The sequence below is a fragment of the Rhinolophus sinicus genome, chromosome 17, assembly GCF_057876585.1.
Source record: "Rhinolophus sinicus isolate RSI-liver-muscle chromosome 17, RSI-T2T, whole genome shotgun sequence".
NCBI classification, from domain to species: Eukaryota; Metazoa; Chordata; class Mammalia; order Chiroptera; family Rhinolophidae; genus Rhinolophus; species Rhinolophus sinicus.
The window spans coordinates 2273668-2294680 of record NC_142517.1 but is presented as its reverse complement, the minus strand read 5'-3'; the positions used below and the strand labels follow the sequence as shown (position 1 = coordinate 2294680).

The window sequence follows — 21013 nt, the reverse complement described above, 5'->3', positions numbered from 1 at the left end:
GAAACAGTAGTCAGAGTTCAGGGTGGGGAGGGAGAGGACGGGGAGAGAGGGGACTTCTAGAGGCACAGTGAGCCCTTTGTCCTCAGACTTGTCATTGGATCCCAGCTGTGTCACAGCACAGGCTCCAGTCACCCTGTGACGTCGCCCAGTGTTTGCTCCCCTCCTCTCAGAGCAGAGCCCATGAACCCCACCTTATTTAGATCACGTTGGAAATAACTTCAGTCACAACAAATGGCTGATTTAATCAGAGAGCGGACTGGGGGTCCTATTAGGACTTGATCTGATGCAGCTGAAAAGCTCCCACCAGCCACAGCCCTGGTCTCGAGGGGACCACACCAAGGCGTCCATGCAGTGACCCGGGAAGTCCCACCAGCCACGCCTGCAGCTCCCCCAGCGTGACCATCCTGCAGCCTCAGGAAACCTGATATATTAAAATCCGAATTTAAATAAAATGCAAGTTCCTGAGGACTGATCTTCTTTGCACCATTGTTGCCAAAGGATTCCTTCCAATCTAGCCTGATCAATAAACACTCTTTTAAATGCGGCTTTCCTGACACCAGTCACAGCAGATGGGGTCCCACCCCCAGCTAGGTGCCCGTGGGACCGGAGAGGGCTGGGTGTGGATGCCGCCTGCTCCCTGTGCCCTCACGTGGTTGTCCCTCTGTGTGTCTGTGTCCTGGCCTCCTCTGACAAGGACACCAGTCCTAGTGGATCACAGCCTGCCCTAATGGCCTCATTTAACCATAATCACCTCTGTAAAGGCCCATCTCCAAACCCACTCACATTCCGAGGACTGGGGTGGGGGGGTCAGGGCTTCCAAGGACACAGCCCATGACAACATGGGCGACAGGTGGGCTTCAATAGGACAGCTGCTGGGAATTCCCTCTTCTGTCAGCTTGTAGTCTGTCAGCTTGAAGTCGTGTTGTATCTTGTTTTCAGTGAAGGGGGAAGACTCCACATTTCTCTTCGGGGCTGAGGCGCCAGCGAGTACAGGAAGAGGACAATCGAGGAATAAATGCAGGCCCTTCCCAGCTCCTCTGCCCTCATCATCTCAGATCTAATCATGTGTGGATCTGCCGTCCTGACGGCCTGCTGGTGGATTTTGTCTCGAGCAGCACGTGCAGACGGCGGGCAGCCCCCACGAGCAGGTGGGTGTGTCACTGTCATCCAGGTTCTGGCAGCGAGAGGAGGTACCACTGGCTCGGGGGGCAGGCTGGAACCCCAAGAGGAGCGGGGTGCCCACACCCGGCCCTCCAGTCCGCGGGGGGGGGGGGGGGGGAACGAGCTCCATCTTGTCTTTGACGGGCCTGCTCTCACACCACTGCAGAACTGCGTCCCGCGGCCCAACTGGCACCGATAAGGCCATTGTGCTTTTCTTCTCCTCAACACTAAAGTAAACAGTGCAGCCTCTTACCGACCAGCAGCCACTCTCAGGCCCCTGTCTCGTCCCCGTCTACCCAGACCTTCCCTCTGAGAAAGGAAACTCCATTCTGACACTGGTGTCCTCGAGGCCCCAAGTGGGCCAGGCCACAGCAGGGGCTCACAGAGTGCTGACGTGGCATCTGTCAGTCCCTTCTGGCTTCTTTCACCAGTATCTCCACCGGATGCCAGCTGCTGTGCCAGGGAAGGCACCCCTGGGGATGTCCAGGCCCAGGCTAACCCCCAAGACTCCAGGCCCTTGCAACAGGATATCTGTGTCTCTATTTTGAAAGCTCTTCTCTCTGTAACGACTTTCAAAAAAATTAACATGAACGAGCCAGCGTGTCAACAGAAGACAAGAGCTAGGATGGCCTTGCCGCTGCGCTGGGACCTGTGGTGACCAGGCAGTGGCCAGGCAGGGCCGGAGGGGAAGGGGCCCACACTCTCCCCAGCCCTGAGGTGGGACATGGAAGGGCTCCCAGCTTCCTGCAGATGCCTCTGCCCTCCTCCCCCAAGACTGGCTCCTTCTGCACAGGAACAGGGGAGAGCACCCAAGTCCCACACTGCAGGGCTGTGGGCAAGACTGGGAGGAGGAATTGCATCTCCAGAAAGTTCTTTCCAAGTGCAGAGTGATGTGTGAACCTGGGGGCTGGCTCTGACGTGTATCAACTTTCTCATTGATCACCCAGGAGTCAGGGCCTCTTGTCAGCAAGGTCCCTCGGATCCAGTGGAAGGAATTCAGGCTACCCCTTCCTTCTGTGCTGTTTTCCCAGCAGACCTGAAAAATGACTGAGGCAAAACCAGGCCTGGGTTTGGCACCAAATGTCCTTTTCAGCATGGCCTTCCTGAGCTGGGCTGCACAAGCCCAACGCCTCCAGGCCTGGACTCTGCCCCTCTGGCCACTCCCAGCTCCTGCTCCCAGCGCTCACTGTGTGTGATAACCACACGCTCTGCTCTGTACCTCATGCTTTGACATCTGTGGCCTGTTGACCCTGGCAGGACGGGCCTTCCCAGGGCTGTCCTATTCCTAGAGACAGTAAAAGACTCAGCCCATGAGCTGCCTTCCATATGCAAGCCCACCCACCCAGAGCCCACATGCCCACCTCCAGGCCATGGCCCATCCTAACTACCGCGGGGCCATGCACTTCCTGGCAAGGCCTATAAGCTAGCTCCTTTCTCCTGGGATCTCTGAGGAACAAGCTCTCTTTGCAGGGGCCGTGGCCTCCTGATCTGTTGGCCTCACCATACTGAATAAGAATAAAACCCACATTATAAAATCCTGCGCACACAGAAAGAAGAGGGCCTGGCCATCCCTACGCCCATGCCCAGGGGCAGCCTTGCCCTGACTGATGTGCTGCGAGTGTAGACACTCCCATCCCCTTGGCCCCAAAGGACCCCACGGTGTGAGCTACACGGCCCAGCAATCCCTGCACACGGGCCCAGCATTGCCTTCCATGGGACTTTGTGGGACCTGGTGCCCTTGCTGGGCACCCTCGCCCGTGTCCCCCTCATGTCACAGGGAGGGTCAGCCACCATGCAGCAGCTGATGCAGAGCCAGCCTCTCAAGGGGTCTGCTTTGGGTGTCCGCAGAGAGCAGTCAGCTGTGGGCAGTTTCATAAACATCCCGGGTCTGCCCACACCCCTGGAGCCGCTGTCTGAGTGCCCCAGACACCCGCAAAGGGACGGGGTGCGCAGGAACTGCCCCTGGCTGGCAAGACGGGGGCAGCATCCTCTGTGCTCACTGTCACGACCTCAGCGGGGAAGGGGGCGCTGTATTTCTTCCCTTCGCCCTCTTCCCAGTGTGACATCACACCTCTGCTTATTTTCCAGCACATTCTGGTGGGATGGCTGCCGGAACCACACGGCCAACGCTTCCATCCTGCAGGGCCCATAATCCCTCCACATCCCCTCACTGCACAAAGCGTGTCACCTGTCATCCTATCCTATCTCTCTCCACCCCCGCCGCTGGCCACGACCCAGCCCCACTAATCCCCTAGCTCTGTCCCCTGTATTTCCAAAGGCCCTGCCCAACATCCGGCCGCTCAGGAGCTCGCTATGCCTGCCAGCAGGACTGGGGCTCACCACCCGCTTCCTGCCCCTGGAGCTCACCCTGAGCGGGTCTGGCCTCTTGGAGGGAAGAAGGGAGGGGCTCCATCCAGGGTTTGGCTCCTTGTTGCTCTGGCATGGCAATTTCCATCACCAGCAGCTCGACAGCGATGGAAAGCTCTGGAAAAGCTCCCTACCAAACCCTCTATGCCTAATGGAGCTGATGGGTGGTCCACAACTTTCCAACAAGCCTGCTAGACTGGCTGAGATTAAAAAGACAACGATACCACGTATCTCCCTGGGATTCACTTGTCCTGCTGGTGGGGGTGAACGGATGCCCCCCAAGACCCTGCACCCCATGGCTAGCGTGTATCCAACAGAAACGAGCGTCATATCCACAGACAGCTGCGTGCTGGGACGTCCGAGCAGCCGCAGTCCTCAGCCTCACTCAGAGCTGGAATCCGCCTAGACGGCCCCCTCCACAGAGGGGCTGAATGCGCGGCGGTCTGCTGGCTCCACCACCGCGGGAAGAACGAGGCAACTCTGCGGCCGAAGCTGCGTGGACGGCGGGAGCGGCCGTGGCACTGACTGAAAGCGAGTTCCCGTTTACGTGATGTTCAAGAACAGAACTGGCCGGATAGAGCTCAGAGGAGTGGTGAGCCATGGGGGAGGGTGACGGGGGTGGGGGGACGCGGGGTCACCAGGGGCTCTCAGGAGCTGGGACGGCGTCTACATTGACCTGTTACACAACTATGGTTACGCAGGTGCAGACACGTGTGAAAATGAACTGAGATGGACACTTAAGACTTATGTGTGTCATGGTATGGAAGTTACACCTCAATTTGAAAACACGGGTGTGAATTTTCCAGAAGCAAAACCAACCTTGAAGACGCTAACGTGAGCCAGCAAGCAGACTTTCCAGGACCTGCCAGGGGGCCGTTGGTTTTACCTCGGGAGTCTTCTCTGGGAGGCTCAAACGAGCAAGCCATCAAGTGGAGGTGACACAGCCCTGGCAGCCTCGCTCCTGAGCCCCCCACCCCATGGCTCCTGGCAGAAGAGGTGCCTGAGCTACCCCAGGGGCCAAGTGTCAGCTGTGTGTGTGGAGGTGCCAGGTGGTGCTGATGGCTCAGGGCTCCAGGGACAGGAAGCACAGCTGTGCCTATAGGGTGCCCACAGCCCCTGGGGGACAGTTCCCACACTGCCTGATGGCTGAGGAGATGGACTCAGGGCACAGGGAAGCTGCAGAGCACACTCCTGGAGTCCCAGTGACCCTTCTTCTCCAGGTGGAAGAAAAGGAAGGCAGCTGGGCCAGGCGAGGGGACAACCAGGAGTCAAGGGGCAGAGAGGTGGGGAGATATGGGGACAGATGACTCAGGGACAGGAAAGTCATGGGATGCTGGAGGGATTATGGGGGAGAGACAGGGCCAGGTGTGAAGGCCCCCACCCCCATGGACGTGCCTCTTCCCTGCCGTGGGCCCAGCTCAGCCACAAGCTCTGAGGTGTGCCCACCAGCTGAGAACCTGGCACAGGTGTTCGCCCCTGAGACTCACTTTCCCCACCTGTGTAATTGGGGAAGCAATGTCCTCTGCCTCTGAGCTGCAGTGACAATGAAATTATGAGCATTACATAGTGCCAGTAGGTCAGCGTCCAGTCGTACAGAGCAACACAAACGAAACTGGCTCACTCGTCAGCCACGGGCCTTTAGCAGAACCGCCAGGGTTTTCTCTGTGTCAACAGCCTCGATGGAGCCACAAGCCTTCAGTGTCTGCGCCGATAACAGACTCCTGGGAGCTGGGACCCGTGGCAGCTTCCTTATCTTCCACGGCAGGCCTTTCTACTTCAGGGCTTTTCAAGCAGCCTGGGGCTCCTTAAATAGTCAGAGGAGGCCTGATTGCACCAGCCGCGCCATCAGCTCTGGGTTCAATCGCCTGCCACATGCCGCTGCCGTCTGCAGGTGGGAAGGGTCACCCCACCCAGCCTCGGGCATCACAGGCGCCCCCCCCACGTCCCCCGGCCCGGGGAGGAGGCGCTTCCTCAGCTCTCAGAGTTTGACTGGAGCTGCTCTCAGCTCCTGGAACGCACCCACCAGCCAGCGTCAGCAATTTACCAAATGAGCTCCCCTTTCCACTTGAAAATCAGCTCCACTGTCGGGTAAAGAAGAAACATTCCTGAAATCAAGGAACAGTCTAATTGGAAAAGGCAGGTGATTCATCTCAAGGGCCCCAAACACAGCAGACGCAGGGGGTGCTGTCTGAGGGCCATGGCCTTGTGCACCCCCCACCCCATGTGATCAGAAGGGAAGGCGACCCCTCCACAGGGGCCCCAGGCTGGCTGTCACGGCCGTCTGAGGAGCCTGGTCCCCAAGTTCTGAGCTCTAGCTCTGTATCGCTAACTATTATCGATTGCTGTGCACAGACTTAATTTCAAGGCCCGATACACAAGACACACCACTGCAAGCCGGGATGAAGGGGTTAAAGAGTTTTATTACAGAGTGAAAGTAAGTAAGACAAGACAGAGATTAGGGGGATATATCATCATACCACTAACAAGCAAGGAGGCAAATCATCATACCACCAGGGCCCAGTCAATTAGCGTCGTAGAAACAGCACCGGCCTTTCAACAGCACGGGCGAAACATCGTGACACAAAACAGCACCGGCCTTTCATCAGCACGGGCGAAATCCCAGTCAAGTAAAGTCATCAACACGGGTGGAATATCTTGCAGCAGCCGAGGCGGCCGGCCCGGGGAACAACTGTGCCTGCCTCGGTTTTTCTGGGGTTTTAAGGACTTCACTAACAACAGCGGCAAGGAGCCAATAAGCATACGTCTCAGCAACACAAGGAACTGGTCTCAGATCTGGCTGGGAGCCGGGGCCAGTCCTTGGTATGAGATTAGATGTATCGGAGCTCGGCCCACCTGCGCCCAGGCGAAGGCCAGGCTCCACATCCTGTAAATATTTTCTTGGCCCTTGGGAGGGTAGCCAATCTTTCCAAGGCCAAGCACGTACCCCAGCCACTGTGAGAGTTTACATCCCCAAATGTTCCCAGGCAGACCTTCATATATTCTATTCCTTACAAGCTCTGCCACCCCGGCCCCCCTGGGGGTGAGGTCCGGGCTGCTATGGGACCTTTCCCAGGTCCATGAGCCTCCCACCCACCAGAGGGCTGCTGTGGGGGCTGCCTGCCTCGCTGCTGTGGGGATTGGGGTGTCAACAGCTAACTTGGGGCCCCTGTGCTGCAGGTGCCATGATGACGACAGCTTGGTGCTGGCTTTGCAGAAAGCCCCTGATAATGCTGCATGCGTGGGGGAGGGGTGCTTCCCGGTGCCCCTGAGGTCTGGTCAGCGAGACCTGCTGCCCTGCCTGTGTCTGATCTCTGCTGCCGGTTCTCTGTCCCCCTCGTCCTTTGTGACCCCAACTCCCATCGAAGGGCCATTTATTTGCTCCCCTCGGCTAACCTCATCTCTCCCCCTTGGGGTGGGGACTGTCAGGCACCTGGACTCACATCAAGACGGAGCAGCCCTGAGGGGTTCAAAGCCCATCCATCTGTCCTGAGTGGGGCTCTTCAGCCCCGCAGGTTGAACGTCCCCAAGACCCAGCAGCCTCTCCACCCCCCTTCGGCGCCTACCTCCTCCCTTCGTGGCCATTGCAGGTGGGTCTGGGCTGTGCATTTAATTCATACTTGGGGTTCCATGCTTTTCTTGCTCACTTATGACCACTGCAGAGCTGGGGCCGGGGAGGGGAGACCTGCTGCTGTGGCTACCCTGGGGGGCTGTCCTGAACTTTCCAGAAAGTCCGGGAGCCCCCTAAACCCCCCTTCTTCAGAGCTTGACAAACGCCTCCTCACTCTGCTGCATCACTCCATGCTTCCTGCCCAGGCGCCCAGGAGTGAGCTTCAAGGCAGCCTTCCTGAACCGCCCCATTCACTGTCTGTTGAGTCTATCCCTAAACTGACCCTTCCCCCTGCCCAGCCAGGGGAACTGGCTTGGTCTTGACCATTTTCTTCCTCTGACATCTTCCTGGTGAGGAGGAGCCATCAAAGCAATTGGCAGGACAGCAGGACGAGACCTCAGGACCCTGGAGGGAGAGGTAGTGACCCTTTGAGAGGAAGACTGTCACTGTGGTTAATGTGCTCAGTCACAGTGCCCTGCTGGCCCAGGAGTGAATGGTTAGGGCCTGAGCACTTCCACCACGTGCCAAGTGCTGTGCTAGAGCTGTGGGGTGTCCCATGGGGAACCCAGACTTCAGGCCAGGAGGGAGCATGCTCCCTCAGCTCTAACCACATGCACCCAACTTAGCAACCGCACTGCGGCCCGACGTGACCCAACAGCTCTCTCAACAGGCTGCCCTGTGTCCCCGTCTCACCTCCCTGAACCTGAGCTCAGACTAGGACCCATGTGGGGGCATCCCCTCTTGGGGACCTGGGCCATGGCTGCAAGGAAAGGGGCTCCCAGGGAGGACAGCAAAACCCAGAGAGACTGACACGACACTATTTTGGCTGCTGCCTATGACACATTCTGTTCTCAGGCACATCCTTATAGAGACGCGTGTGTCCTGGGAGGGTCGTGGACACTTCCCCAGGGCCCTAACATAAACCATGCAAAGCAGAACTAAGAATCCTGGGCCTCCTCACTGTTTCAAGTGCAGACCCCGTTCATACTCGCCAGGTCACGTTCCATCACTAGGGGTCCCAGGAGACCCACTGGGCCTAACCCAGCTCTCAGGACAGGCACCCTCTGCCAGTGACCAGGCCCCACACGGGCAAACTCTGGAGACAGCATGGAGCAGGTGTCGGCCCCTTTCTGTGCTGAGGCCTGGAGCCCCACAGCCAGGCACAAAGAGGCATACTTGCCCTGGGCTGGCCTGCTTCGGGGCAGAGGTCTGCAAACAGCACCTTTCCATGCCCCGAGGTGCATGGAGCCTGTGCCCCACCAACCAGGACCGCCGCCGTCCACATCTCTTCTGGAGTGGTGGGGGCATGTGGCTGCCCGGGGCAGCCAGAGGTGTTGCGAGGCCTCGGGCAGGCAGGGCCCTCTGACCGGGAAGCCAAAGGACTCCATCCAGGAGGGGCCACAGCAGGGCCTTGGCAGGGGCTGCAGGACCCCCAGGAGCCAGGGGCCTGCCTACCGATTCTCCCCTGAGGACCGCAGAGGTGGACACAACCTACAGGGACAGACCCAAGTGTGGCAGCTGGCACGGAAGAGCGTGGAGGTGTATGGAAGGGTCGCCAGCTGTCTGAGCGCCTGCGAAGAAGAGCCGAGCTCCCGCGGCTCCATGGAGTTCCGAGCTGTGCGTGCGCGGCAGCTTTGCCACCAGACCCCGGGGTTAACGGCATTTCCCTGAGAACCGCTCCTCCAGGCTCATCCATTGGGCAATTTTTCCATCAAGGCTTCCCAGTCGGAGACGCAGAGCTCCCAGAAATTGTCCCCTGGCTGGTGTCTGTTGTTTGTTGCGTGCGTGGAAGCTCCCCTTTCAGATCGTTCTTCTGGGAGCAGCGCATCGTACCTGGCACAGGTCCCCACGAGGAATTTGGAGCCTGAACATAGGGCCCTGGGGACGGCCTGTCAGGGCCATGGGCACTGGAGAGGCTTCCTGGACAAAGGAGGTGGGGGGAGGGCCTGCAGGAGGGGTCTGGGGCCACCTGACAAATCACCAGAGAGGAGAGAGGCTTAAACAACAGAAATGATTCTCTGTCTGGGGGCCAGAAGCCCAAGGTCAGGGCGTCAGCAGGAGTGTGTGTGGCGAGGGAGGGGGCACAAGCCAGGCCTGAGGGGCACCTGCCAGCCTGTCCATGATGGACCTGGGGTCGTGATGCTGCAGCGAGGAGACAGCCAGGCCTCTAGGACACGGTCCCCTGAAAACTGCGTCATGCCAGAGGCCAGGACAGTGACTGAGCACCACCCAGCCCTGACGCAGCAGGAGCAGCTGGGGCCCACCTGCACAAGCCCCTGGATGGGAGGGAAAGAGGTGACCCAATGGCTACAAGCCACCGCCAGTTGTCACTCCAGCCACAGACACACGCTTTCTGTACAGAAATAAGAACTTCCTTTGTGAGGGTCATTTTGCTTACACAGGGCCCTAAGGCACCGCGGAGGGGAGCGTCCTGTGCCCACCCCCTGCCTGGGTGGCTGTGCCAGCGCCTTCTCTCTCAGATGCTGCCCTGGGAAGGCCGCCTGAGGAAGGCTTAAGGGACAGCACCGGAGGATGGGTCGGGCGCCCTGCAGATTCCCACCCAGTCCCCACAGGCTGTGAGGACCACGTCAGTGCCACGCACGGTGGTCCCACTCTGTTGGGACAAGGCGAAGAGCAAGGAAACAAGGCCTAGCCACCAGGGCAGGGCTGTTAGGGTCGAGACGAATGTCACCTCCACCTGCCGGCCACAGTGCCGGTCCCAGTCATTTCAGAGGCCTGGCCAGGCCTCAGATCTCGTCACGCCCAGGCCCCCAGCCCTTGCCCAGGGCATCCAGCGTTGTGGACACGCCTGGCACATTGCAGCTGGACATTCTTTGTGCCTCAAGTGACTGCACCCACAGGCTCTTTATTCCCGCTGCCGCTCCCTCAGCTCGGAGCCCAGGGCCAAGCCTGGTGCCGTGAAGCATTGCCCCTCCGCCCCCTGAGCTCATCTCCTCGACAGCCCTCAGCACCTCCCAGAGAAGTGCCCATTTCCCAAAGCCCTCCCACCCCCGGGCTCCCGAGACCTGACTCCAAGGCGTCCCGGGCCAATTCCTGGGGTATCTCAGCCAGTAGGAGGAAGCGTCCAGCCCACAGCCTTGGGTGGACACTGTCCAGGGAGTGGGCACAGGGACACTCACTCCACCTGATTGTACCTTCCACCTCCTGGCTGGCATTCCTGAATGTGTGTCTAGGGTTCATCCAGGTCATGGGGACAAGTTCCAGAGGGCATCATTGTGGCCTGGCCGTGCACCAAGCCAGCCGTGGACCCTCTTTCTGACTATGAACATGAAAGTCTCCCTCACCCCTCCCAGGTTCACACAACGGCACACAACTTGGCCAAGGTCACACAACAGCCCAAGGTCAAATATCAGGTGCCAAGACTTCTTAGAGGAGCTGTGATTAGTGCCAAGACTTACCATGTGGGGCACCGGGCAGTGTGGGGAGGGTGCCTCACCTGAGAAAGCATAGCACTCACCCAGGGGTCCCTAATGGGGGTTGTGTGTTAGGAAGCTCCTCACCTCAGGAATGCAAGTGGAGGCGCCTTTCAGTAACTGGCTGCCTGCTCAGGGCCCTGCCCTTTAATCCTGCTGGGGGTACTACAGGCACGAGGGACTAAGACGGCCCCACTGTATGCAAGGACGCCTGGGTGCCCGCTAGCCCCTGTGACCACACATGACCCAAGGGAGTTCCAGAAGCCCAGGACCCTTTGGGTTTTACATCCAAAAAGTCTGCCCAGCTTTGTGGCCTACGGCCAAGTCTCCCGCCTCTGTGTGCTCCTCTGTACAGCGGGAGAGGAAAGACACTCCTCCTCAGGGTTTGCTGGAGAATGAGCCAACTTTGAAAACGTGTAACCGATGGACAGACAGACAGACACCCGCACAGCGTGTCTCCTAGCAGAGCGTGGAGTTCAGGACCTGCCCGAGCTAGAGCAAAAGGCCGCGGGGTGGGGGGCTGCCTGATCACAGCCCTGGATGACCTACAGTGCTGAGAGCTCCCGCCTGGAGAACCACTGGCCCTGGGGAAGGCGCCGCCTCTCACCCCCTCTTCATCTGTCCTAGAAGGAGACAGAGGCCTCTGCAGCCTACCCTCCTCGAATCCTGAGAAGAAAATCCCTCCATGCACTGGCCCCACTGCCTGAGAAAAAGCAGGACTGGTTCGTGCAGACTCATGTGCAAGAGAAGAGAAACAGCTCAGGAGCCTGGGTGGTGCTGCCTGGCTCGAGAATGTCACACATGTGACATTTTCAAAGAATCAGGCCAGCTGCGTATGTGTGATTCCTGCAGTATGACAATCTAGAAAAGGCAAGAAGGTGGAGAGAGGAACCATCTCAGTGGTTGCCAGGGCTGGGGGAGGAGGGAATAGGCAGAGCGCAGGGGATGTGCAGGGCACTGTCAGCGTTCTGTGTGATCATGTGATGACACGTGTCATTGTATGTTTGTCAAAACCCATAGAGTACACACCCCAAAGAGTGAACCCGATGTAAGCTATGGACCTTAGTTAACAACAAAGTATCAGCATTGGCTTATCAATCGTAAGAAGCCAGTGCAAGCTGTAAATAAGGGGCCCTGTGGGGGGGGGGGGGCGGGGGAGAAATGTGGGAATCTGTACTTTCCCATCTGAGTTGAAGGAATTAGGTCTACTTAAATGAAGGCGGAAGAGAGTCAGGCAGTGGCCATTCTGAACAAATTTAACTTTTGTAGGTTACCAACGGCCTCTCTGAGTCCCGTGGAGGGGCCCTGCAGACAGTGCCCCACACCTGGCCGTGCCAGGCTCCGTACAGTGGAGGGGCTGGCCTGTGAGCAGGCTGGGGGCTCCGGGCTGGGGCCTGTTTGCTCACATTCACTGTGACAAATCACTGCTTGGTTTCGTGGCACCGGCGTCGTGATTCACAGGAGCAGGGATGACGAAGGCTCCCGGAGCCGGCCCTTTCGTAAGGCGTGTTTGGAGCGTCCTTGGTGAACTTCACTCTGGGCCTTCGGGAGCTGACGAGGACCGTGAGTTAAGGTGGGGGAGCCATGTCCCCCCAGTCTGCCCACTGGAGCTCCGTGCCCACGGTAAGCCTGGCGCCAGGGCTGAGTCCTGCTGAGTGCACCCACTCACAGCCCGCACTGCCTCGCCCCTGCAGCCCTTAGTGCCTCCAGCGAAGGGGGCCATGGGGAACTCTCCCCTTGACAATGGTGACTGGGTAGGAAGCTGCTCCCCCTTTCCTGCCTGAGGCCCATTGTTATGCAGGGACTCATGGGGGATCTCAGCTCCCGCTCCCCACATGAGAACGCAGGACATGGTGAGGCCAAAAAGGAACACCCACGGAGCCATAGATAGGGGAGTCATACCACTATATTCTCACTGGCGGCTGGGGTGGAGACACAGGCAGCAGGAGCCACACTATCGCAATCCACACTCCACCGTCTACTACTCTCTGCCAACCAACCTCACTTGCTAACTGCAATCTGCTCTTGCTAGCTCAGCCACCATCTTCTTGCTAGCCCCCATTTTCTGCTGGCGTAGCCACAGCAGTTATATTAGTGGCCAATGGCTCACTGGTTACAGCTGACGGCCAACTGGCCACAGCTGATGGCCATCCAATCACAGTTGATGGCCATTTACTACCCAAGCCAGCACCTTTCTACGTGAGGCCGAGAACCTAGAAACTGCACTCCTGGCTCTGTCCCCACACCCGTGTATCTGAGTAAATTCATTTTTCTAAGCATGCAGCCCCACGTTCCTATATATATTCCCACGAGAGCTCTCCTTTAGCCTACTTTTTCTCAGCCAGGATTCCAGGAGAGTGAGGCCTTCCAAACAGCGATCTGAGTGGCTGTGTCCTCGACTCACACAGGGTGGCCGGTGGCCAGCAGCTTCCCGCCGCACGGAGAGGAGTAACTCGGGGTGGCTCCGGGCACCAGGTCTGCTCCCTCCTGGGTATCTGGGGAGGACACCCAGGCCAGCCCTCTGCTATGTGAACTCTGTATTCTCATGGATACATTGAAACCAGCCCAGCTTCCAGTTACAAACCCGCCTGAGGTCCAAGAAGGTGTCGTCCTGCTGGCGATGGCAGGGCCACCCTGCTGTCCTTGAGGAGCCAGCCTCCTCGTGACCCAGTTTCTGCCTTAGCTCATTAAACAGCCTGATAAATTGTATCTGTGTGGTGATGGATGTTAACCAGACCTATTGTGATCATTTCACAATATATACAAATATCACATCATGATGTTGTACACCTGAAACTAATATAGTGTTATGTCAATTAAATCTCAATTGAAAAAAGACTAATAAAATAATGGAGCGAGGCAATGACCCCGAAAGGCGGGGGAGGTCCCCGGGAGGAAAGTGATGGAAACCGTCACCGCACGGTTCTGCTGCAGCTGCTCAAGCTGACGTTCTCGAGGGCAACAGCGCAAAGGTCTCCTAAGGGGAGAACACACCACCTCCAAGGACGCCTCCCGGTCCTTGCCCTCCCCACACTGGAATCTGATTAAGCCTGTGGTTCACAGTTTATGGGAAACTCAGGGACAGAGGAACTGGTAACTGCCACTGCAGGGGCACAATCAGCAAAACCCAGAATGTAGGAAATTCTACTGGACAAATGACCAGGTGTCTTCAACCAATGAGTGACAATAGGGGGAGAAGGAATGAGGGGGAAGGGGACGGGGAGGGGCAAGAGGAAACCAAGAGTTCAAAAGAGGCTTCAGAGTCAAATCGAGCTGTGGACTTTCTATTCGAAGAAACCAACTCCGAAAGGTGGGTGTTCTCTACAAGTGCCTACAGAAGCATTTTCTGATGAAGTGAGGACTAGGGAATTCCTTTAAAAGAAGCCAGAGAGGGGGCGGCCGGATGGCTCAGGTGGTAAGAGTGCGAGCCCTGAACAACAGGGTCGCCGGTTCAATCCCCACGTGGGCCAGTGAGCTGTGCCCTCCACAACTAGACCGAAGGACAACGACTTGGAGCTGATGGCCCTGGAGAAACACACTGTTCCCTAATAGTCCCCAATACAATTTATTTAAAAAAAAGAAGAAGCCAGAGAGGAAGGAGGTGTGGTGGGGAAGGGGACTACAGATCAAGTAAGATTGGCCGTGATACTCTTCCCTCTGATATTGATATTTGAAAAGGATCATAATAAATAGTCTAGAACACATGACAAAAAATTACCAACGGGCCGAAAGCAAGCTCCTCCTAGACCAGGGAAGGGAGGCTTTGGCACGCAGGGCTGCACAGAGAGAAAATATTAACACTTCCATTGCGGTTATTTTGTAGCTCATCTTTTTTAAGTGTTTAAGATGTCTGTATTTTATAATATTTATAATATTTTAGTATGCTAGATAAATATACATTCATATGTTGGCAGTGTGTGCGCTAATACTTGTTATTGTTAAAGAACGCGACTGTTGTATCATTCAGCTCGGGCGTCTACACCAAAAATCCCACAGCCTGGGCGGCTCAAACAGAAATATTTATTTCTCACAGTTCTGGAAGCTGGACGTCCCAGATCAAGGCTCTGGCCCATCCGGGGTCTGGTGAGAGCCTATCGGCTTGTCGACGGCCATCTTCTCAGTGCATCCCCATGTGGTGGAGAGAGAAGCCAGCTCTCTGTCGTGTCTCTTCTCATAAGGGCAAGGATCCCACTAATGATGGCCCCACCCTGAGGACCCACTCACCTCACACAAGCTCACCTCCAAATCCCATCACATTGGGATTGAGGTTCCCACGTAAGAATTTGGGGAACACCACGTTCAGTCCCTAACCGTCACAAAAGCCTGGAAAGCTTTCTGGAAAACCCACCCGGCAGAGCAGCACCAAGGGTCTTGCCCTCATTGGCCCCAGGCCGCGCTGTCCTCACACACTGAGTTCCAGGACGGCTGGCAGCCCTGTCCCTGTGAGCAGGTGGCAGCTGAGCCCCCAGGATGCTCCCTTGGTCCCCAGCCAGCTCTGACCCTCTGCCTGTGACCGTGATGTTCTGCCAGCGTTCCCCCAGGGTCAGGGGGCTGCGTCTCCAACAGGACAGGAGTGCCAGGGCTGCATTTCCAGTTACTCTTTTTAGAAATTACTTGCCAACAGAGAGTTGGGGACTAAAGCTCCCGACACCACATCCAAACAAACCCCCAAGGGAAACCACAGGGGTGACCAAGCGTCGCCCCAGACCCTCTTATCTCCTCCACTCACAGACAGAATCCTGGGTTCTCTTCTGATTGTTCTGCTCGGACGTGCATGAAACACTGACTTCCACAGCAGGCATTTCCACTGAGCTGCAAGGGAGGCGCCCAGTGGTCACTTTTCCAGAATTTAAAAACTCAAAAGTTTTAGGAATACCGGGAATCACAAATTTCATCCAAAGGGCGAAATATAAAAGCACATTTCCTGATGTAAAAGCACAAAGTCCATGCATGGTCAGCCTTGGATACGTCCAAACACTCTTAAGAATGCTGACTGGTGTGTTTAACCGAGTGTGACCTCATCGTCCGTAAATCATTTGGTCCTTTGGCACCTATGGCACGCGGCTCTGGAAGCAGCCGGCTGAGATGTGAGGCCTGCAGCTCCGGCTTCATTCCAGCGGGGCACCCATGTCCATCTCCATCAGGTTCCAGGGCCAGGGTTTCTGTTAAAGATCTCAGAGAAATGGCCCTGGGCTGCCGGGCGCTGGGCTTGCCAGACGGGCACTGGAAGCACAGCAAAGGTGGGAGCGCCCCTCCCCCATTCCAGGGACATTTCCAGGCACAGCCACCTGCGAGGCTCAGTGAGGGACACACCCTGTGGTTTCAATCCCTGTTCAGAAGTCCCTTAAATCTGCCAGTCCTGCTCCCTGGCTCAGGCAGAAAGCAGCAGGCCTCGCTGATACACAGGAATCCAGAACATCCCAGAGCTCTGGGCTGATTGCTCAGGGCCGGAAACACCCACATGCTGACCCACATGCTGACCTTGACCTCAGGCCATCCCCTGAAGTGCTCCCATTTTTTTTTCTTAACTAAATCCCTGCATTAAATAGACTTTTTAAGAGTTTCAGTGCCTTCCCTCTAAATTCTCAAAACACAATTTCAGGGCTAAACTCCAGGTTTCCAGCCACTGGGGAATTAATCCCCTTTGCCTGAACTTAGTATTTGGAATGGGGGATCTAATCTCTGCGTCTTCATGGAGGGACTGAAGACAGGGGCTGAGCGCCCAGCACCTCCCCAGGTATCCACTCCCACACTCATGTACACACACACAACACACACACGCACACATACACATGCACACACTCACACACGCGCACACACGTGCACACACACATACACACGCACACATACACACACACGCACGTGCACATCCACTCAAACCCCCTGACCCTTGCTCTCCCTGAGATCCACAGACCCACCTCCGTGTGCCCCCCTCACCCCTGCTCCCAGCCCAGCCCTGCCCTGCACCTGAGCTGGATGAGCATCATCAGAAGCCAGTGTAGCTCCCCCCCCGCCCCCCCCCCGCCTTGGTGTCCCCCCCACACCTCCTGCTGTAACTGGCCCCCAGCCGGCATCCTCTGTACCCTCCTGCAGGGGGAAGGGGGGGTCTTCTCTGCTGGGACTTCAACTTTTCCCGCCTAAGAAAGGAAAGGAAACAGACTTTCCTCCCATTGTGCTGGCAGTTGGTGTTCCCTTGAGTTTCCTCTGCCAAGAGGAAAGCTGAGCCTGCACCCCAGATCAAGATCCCCAGCCTCCGAGGTTTCCCATGGACGCCACGTTCTCACCATCTGTCTGCAACATGCCGTGTGGCTCAGCCAGACCAGCTCCACCCTCCCAGGCAGCAAAACAGTCCTGTGGAGACACCCCCCTGGGCCACGGCCTCACCTGGACCCTGCCTCTACAGACTCACTGCCCCCCAGTCGCGCACAGAGCCCACCAGGCTGCCTCACCTCCCTGCAAACAAACGCATATCATGTCTGCTGCCTGGTCCTTCCTGTCACTCTTTGTGGGGACAGAGCCCCAGAGAGTAGTTTACAGGCTCTCGGCCTCATGTGAAGGGGTACTGGCTCAGGTGGTGAATGGCCGTCGGCTGTGGCTGATTGGCCGTCGGCTGTGGCCGGTTGGCCGATTGGCCGCTGGTATAACTGCTGCGGCTACGAAGGAGAGCCGAGCAGAGCCGAAGAGAGCGGAAGAGGAGGGCCGAGAGAGAGGAACAGAGTCGAGGAGAGCGGAGGAGTCGTCGGTCAGTCGGTCGGTTGGCGGAAAGGCAGACGGCAGGTCACGCGTCCGGTGGGCCCAGCCTCCAGTGAGACCATAGTGGTATGGCTCCCCTACCTGTGGCTCCGTGGGTGTTCCTTTTCGGCCTCACCATATCCTGCATTCTTGTGTGGGGAGCGGGAGCAGAGACCCCGCAGGCCGCCCCGCCTGAAAGATGGCGCAGCGAGCAGGGTCTCCCGCACGACAAATGGCGCAGCGAGCAGGGTCTCCCGCACGACACTCTTTCTGCATTTTACTGTCTATTTCCTCCTCCCTCTGAGGGAGGAATGATATTCACACAACTGTGCAGGTTTGTGTGTTTCTGAGTTAGGCCCCACGGTCCCCTTCTTATTGCCACCTGGAGCTCAACTTCTGAATCCCCATCAGCACCCCCAACACTGTTTAGTGTCCATGATGACAGAAACATCCCTGAGGCTCCCAATAGGCCAGCTGGCTGGAGCATGGCGCCCTGGACCTGGCTTGCGGGCCAGCCCCTTGGGAACTCCCACGTGCCAGGCCGTGCATGAAGCCAGAGATGGGATCAGTGTTCCGGGAGGCCCCATGGTGTGGGAAGACTTGAGCAGGAAACGAGGCTGGCTACTTAACCACAAAGTGATTTCTATTAACACACACACAAATCAAGGACAGGCAGATCACAGGGACAGACACCAGTTATAGCCTTGACACTGTCCCCCAGATCCAGGACAAATGATGGGCTTGCCCAAACCCCACAACCATACCACAGTGCGAGATGGAACCCACAAAGACAGGTTGGCAATGGGGTGCCCGCAGGCCCCCAGCTGCCAGCCCATGAGGGGTATCAGGCTTAGGGCACAGGTGGACACACCTGGTGGTCCTCCAGAGGCCACACCTGGCCAGCCCACTGTGCTCCGTTCTTAGGGCACTTTGGGAGGGGCAGAGAGACCCCACAGAGAGTATGACAATGGCTTCTGTGGTCACCAGGGCAGCTTTGCCACTGGAGTCAAACTCCCCGAAGCTGGAGTAGCCGCCCCCCCCCCCCCCCCGCCACACACACAGAGTTGCCTCCAGAGCTGATTGTTGGAAGGTAGAACCACGGCAGCCCCTCCCACAGCTGTTTACAGGCACCCTAGAAACTCACCAGAGTCACCCACTGACCATCCTGTGTATCACACTTCACCAGGAAGACGGGGAAGAGAAAATCCTACATGTAATGATTTAAGATACGAATAACGTAGTTTTCCCAGATTTTATTAAGATGACATTTCTTCACATCAGTAGGAATGGAGGGTTTCAAATACCGGTCACACTGATTTTCTGAAGACGACAGTTATACTTCTTATGCACCTGAGTTTGGTAGCCTGAAATTATTGTAAAATGGCTTTGTGCATTCAATGTGGGCTACTAGTCCGCACATCTCAGTGTGTCACAGCAGCGGCAGCCCAGGCAGCCACAACTCTGAAAGGTACGCCTATCTTTCTGGACAGAGGAAGCATAAAAGGGGGTCCCTGTGGGTTGAATATTGTGGGAGGAATCCTGGAGCAGAGAGCTGGAGGAGAGGATTCTTGGTTCTGTGTACGAACCTGCTCAGGTCCTGGGCTCACTGCTGGGCTGACCCACAGAGCATTGCAAAGGCCCTGAGAGCTAAACCGAGATGGAGGCCACGGCCCACAGAAGGTGACACAGAACTGGGGTCTGACCTGGCTGGACCGATGCGTGCTTCAAACAACAACAACAACAACACTATCCCAGATGATTTTAACAAGACCCAGAGTCTACACAACACAGCATTTGCAAGGTCCAGAATACAATCCAAAATTACTTGACATACGAGGAATCACACAAATTGTCCAGAGAAAGGCAATCAATGACGACCGGATGCTGGGATCATCTGACAAGGACTTCAAAGGACGTGTCATAACCATGCTCCATGTTGTAAAGGAAAATATACTTGAAATGAATGGAAAGATAGAAACTATCAGTAGAGAAATAGAAACCCAAAAAAGAACTAAATAAATTTTAGAACTGAAAGACATAATATCTGAAATTGAAAAAAAAAAATGGGGGGATGGGCTTCATAGCAATATGGCAATGACAGAAGACAGAATCAATGAACTTACAGACAGATTGATACAAATTTTCCAATCTAAACAACAAGACAGGAAAATAAGACCAAAAAAAAAAAACCAAAATGAACAGCGCTTCAGGGACCTATGGGACAATATCAAAAGGCCTAACATTCATGTCATTAAAGTCCCAGAAGAGAGGAGGGAAATATTGGGGCCAAAAAATATTTGAAGAAATAATAGCAGAAAAGTCCCAAATTTGGGGAAAGATATACATACATGTACAGTTTCAACAAGCTAAACAAATTCAAAACAGGCTAAATGCAAAGAAAACCTTGCCCAGACACATCACAAACAATCTGCTAAAAACAAACAAACAAACAAAAAAAAACAAGAATAATGGAAAAAATATTGAAAGCAGCTTGAAAAAAATGTTACATGACATATAATCTAATGTCTCATCAAAAACCACAGAGACCACAAAGAGACAGGGGGAAGCTTGGATGCACATTGATAAATTAAAGAAGTCAGTCTGAAAAAGCTGCACATGTATGATTCCAACTCTGCAACATTCTGGGAAAGGGAAAACTATAGAGACAGAAAAAAAGGTTGCTAGGGGTTGAGAGAGGCAGGTGGAGGGCAGGGATGTTTAGGGCGGTGAAACTCCTCTGCATGATAGTGTAATGATGGATATGTCTCATCATGATTTATCAAAACTCGTAGCATGTACAACACCAGAGTGAGCCCTGAGGGAAACTATGAACTATAGTTAATAATAACAGTGTAGCAACCTGGGTGTCTATTGTAACGAGTATAACTGCTAATGCAATGTTACTAAGGGGAACTGAGCAGGACAGAGGGAGTGTATAGAACCCCTGTGTACTTTCTGCTGGATTTTTCTGTGAACCGAAATCTATTCTTTTCAAAAGTCTATTAATTAAAAAGAAATCAGGTGCAAATTAAAAAGTGCAAAAAATGTTAAAACATCACACACATACACACAAACAAAAATTTTGTAAAACGAACATGATGGCCAAAAGACAGTGGGATGATATCTTTTAAAAAGGAAGCGGGGGTGGGGGTGGGGTGGGGAATCTCTGTGGTTATATGGCTTCTCCACTTTATTTGAAATTAAAAATATGAACTCTAAGGAAACTGTGAGAGTTGGGGTTAGTATATTGCAATCGTGAAGCTACCACTAAAAAAATCCAGAGAGATATAGCCCAAAACCCAATAGATAAGTTAAAATGGAATATGCCAAATTATAGAAATAAGAAAGCAGGAAAAGAGAACCCAAGGAAGAAAAACCAGAGGGGATACAGTGAGTAGTAAAATGACAGACTAAAGACAGTTATACTGATGTCACACTGAAGGAAAATGGTCTAAATATGCCAAGCTGAAGTTCACAGCAGTTACGGCAGGTGTTTATTAGAAACCCAGTGAACCACCAATCACAGTATCAGGAGAATCGCTGGGTAGGGGACGAGAGGGAGTTCTGGAACAGGGACCAGAGAGGGGGGAGATGAGCAGTGAGCAGTTCTAACCCTAAACGTTAAATCTGGGGACTACGTGTGACATTTGAGCCTCCGTTCTGGGACAGCGATCACAGCGGGAGGTGCTGTTCAGGCATGTCGGGGTCATTG

At 55.4% G+C, this 21013-nt stretch overlaps 1 long non-coding RNA gene across 1 annotated transcript; it reads right to left on the bottom strand.

Annotated features, from left to right (window-relative positions):
- Positions 1-217: 217 nt before the first annotated feature.
- LOC141569983 (uncharacterized) lies at positions 218-7197 on the bottom strand. Its single transcript, XR_012493741.2, has 2 exons — positions 6037-7197; positions 218-5633 (listed from the first exon to the last, which is right to left on the bottom strand). It is a non-coding gene; the product is annotated as an uncharacterized LOC141569983 (long non-coding RNA).
- Between the last annotated feature and the right edge of the window lie 13816 nt (positions 7198-21013).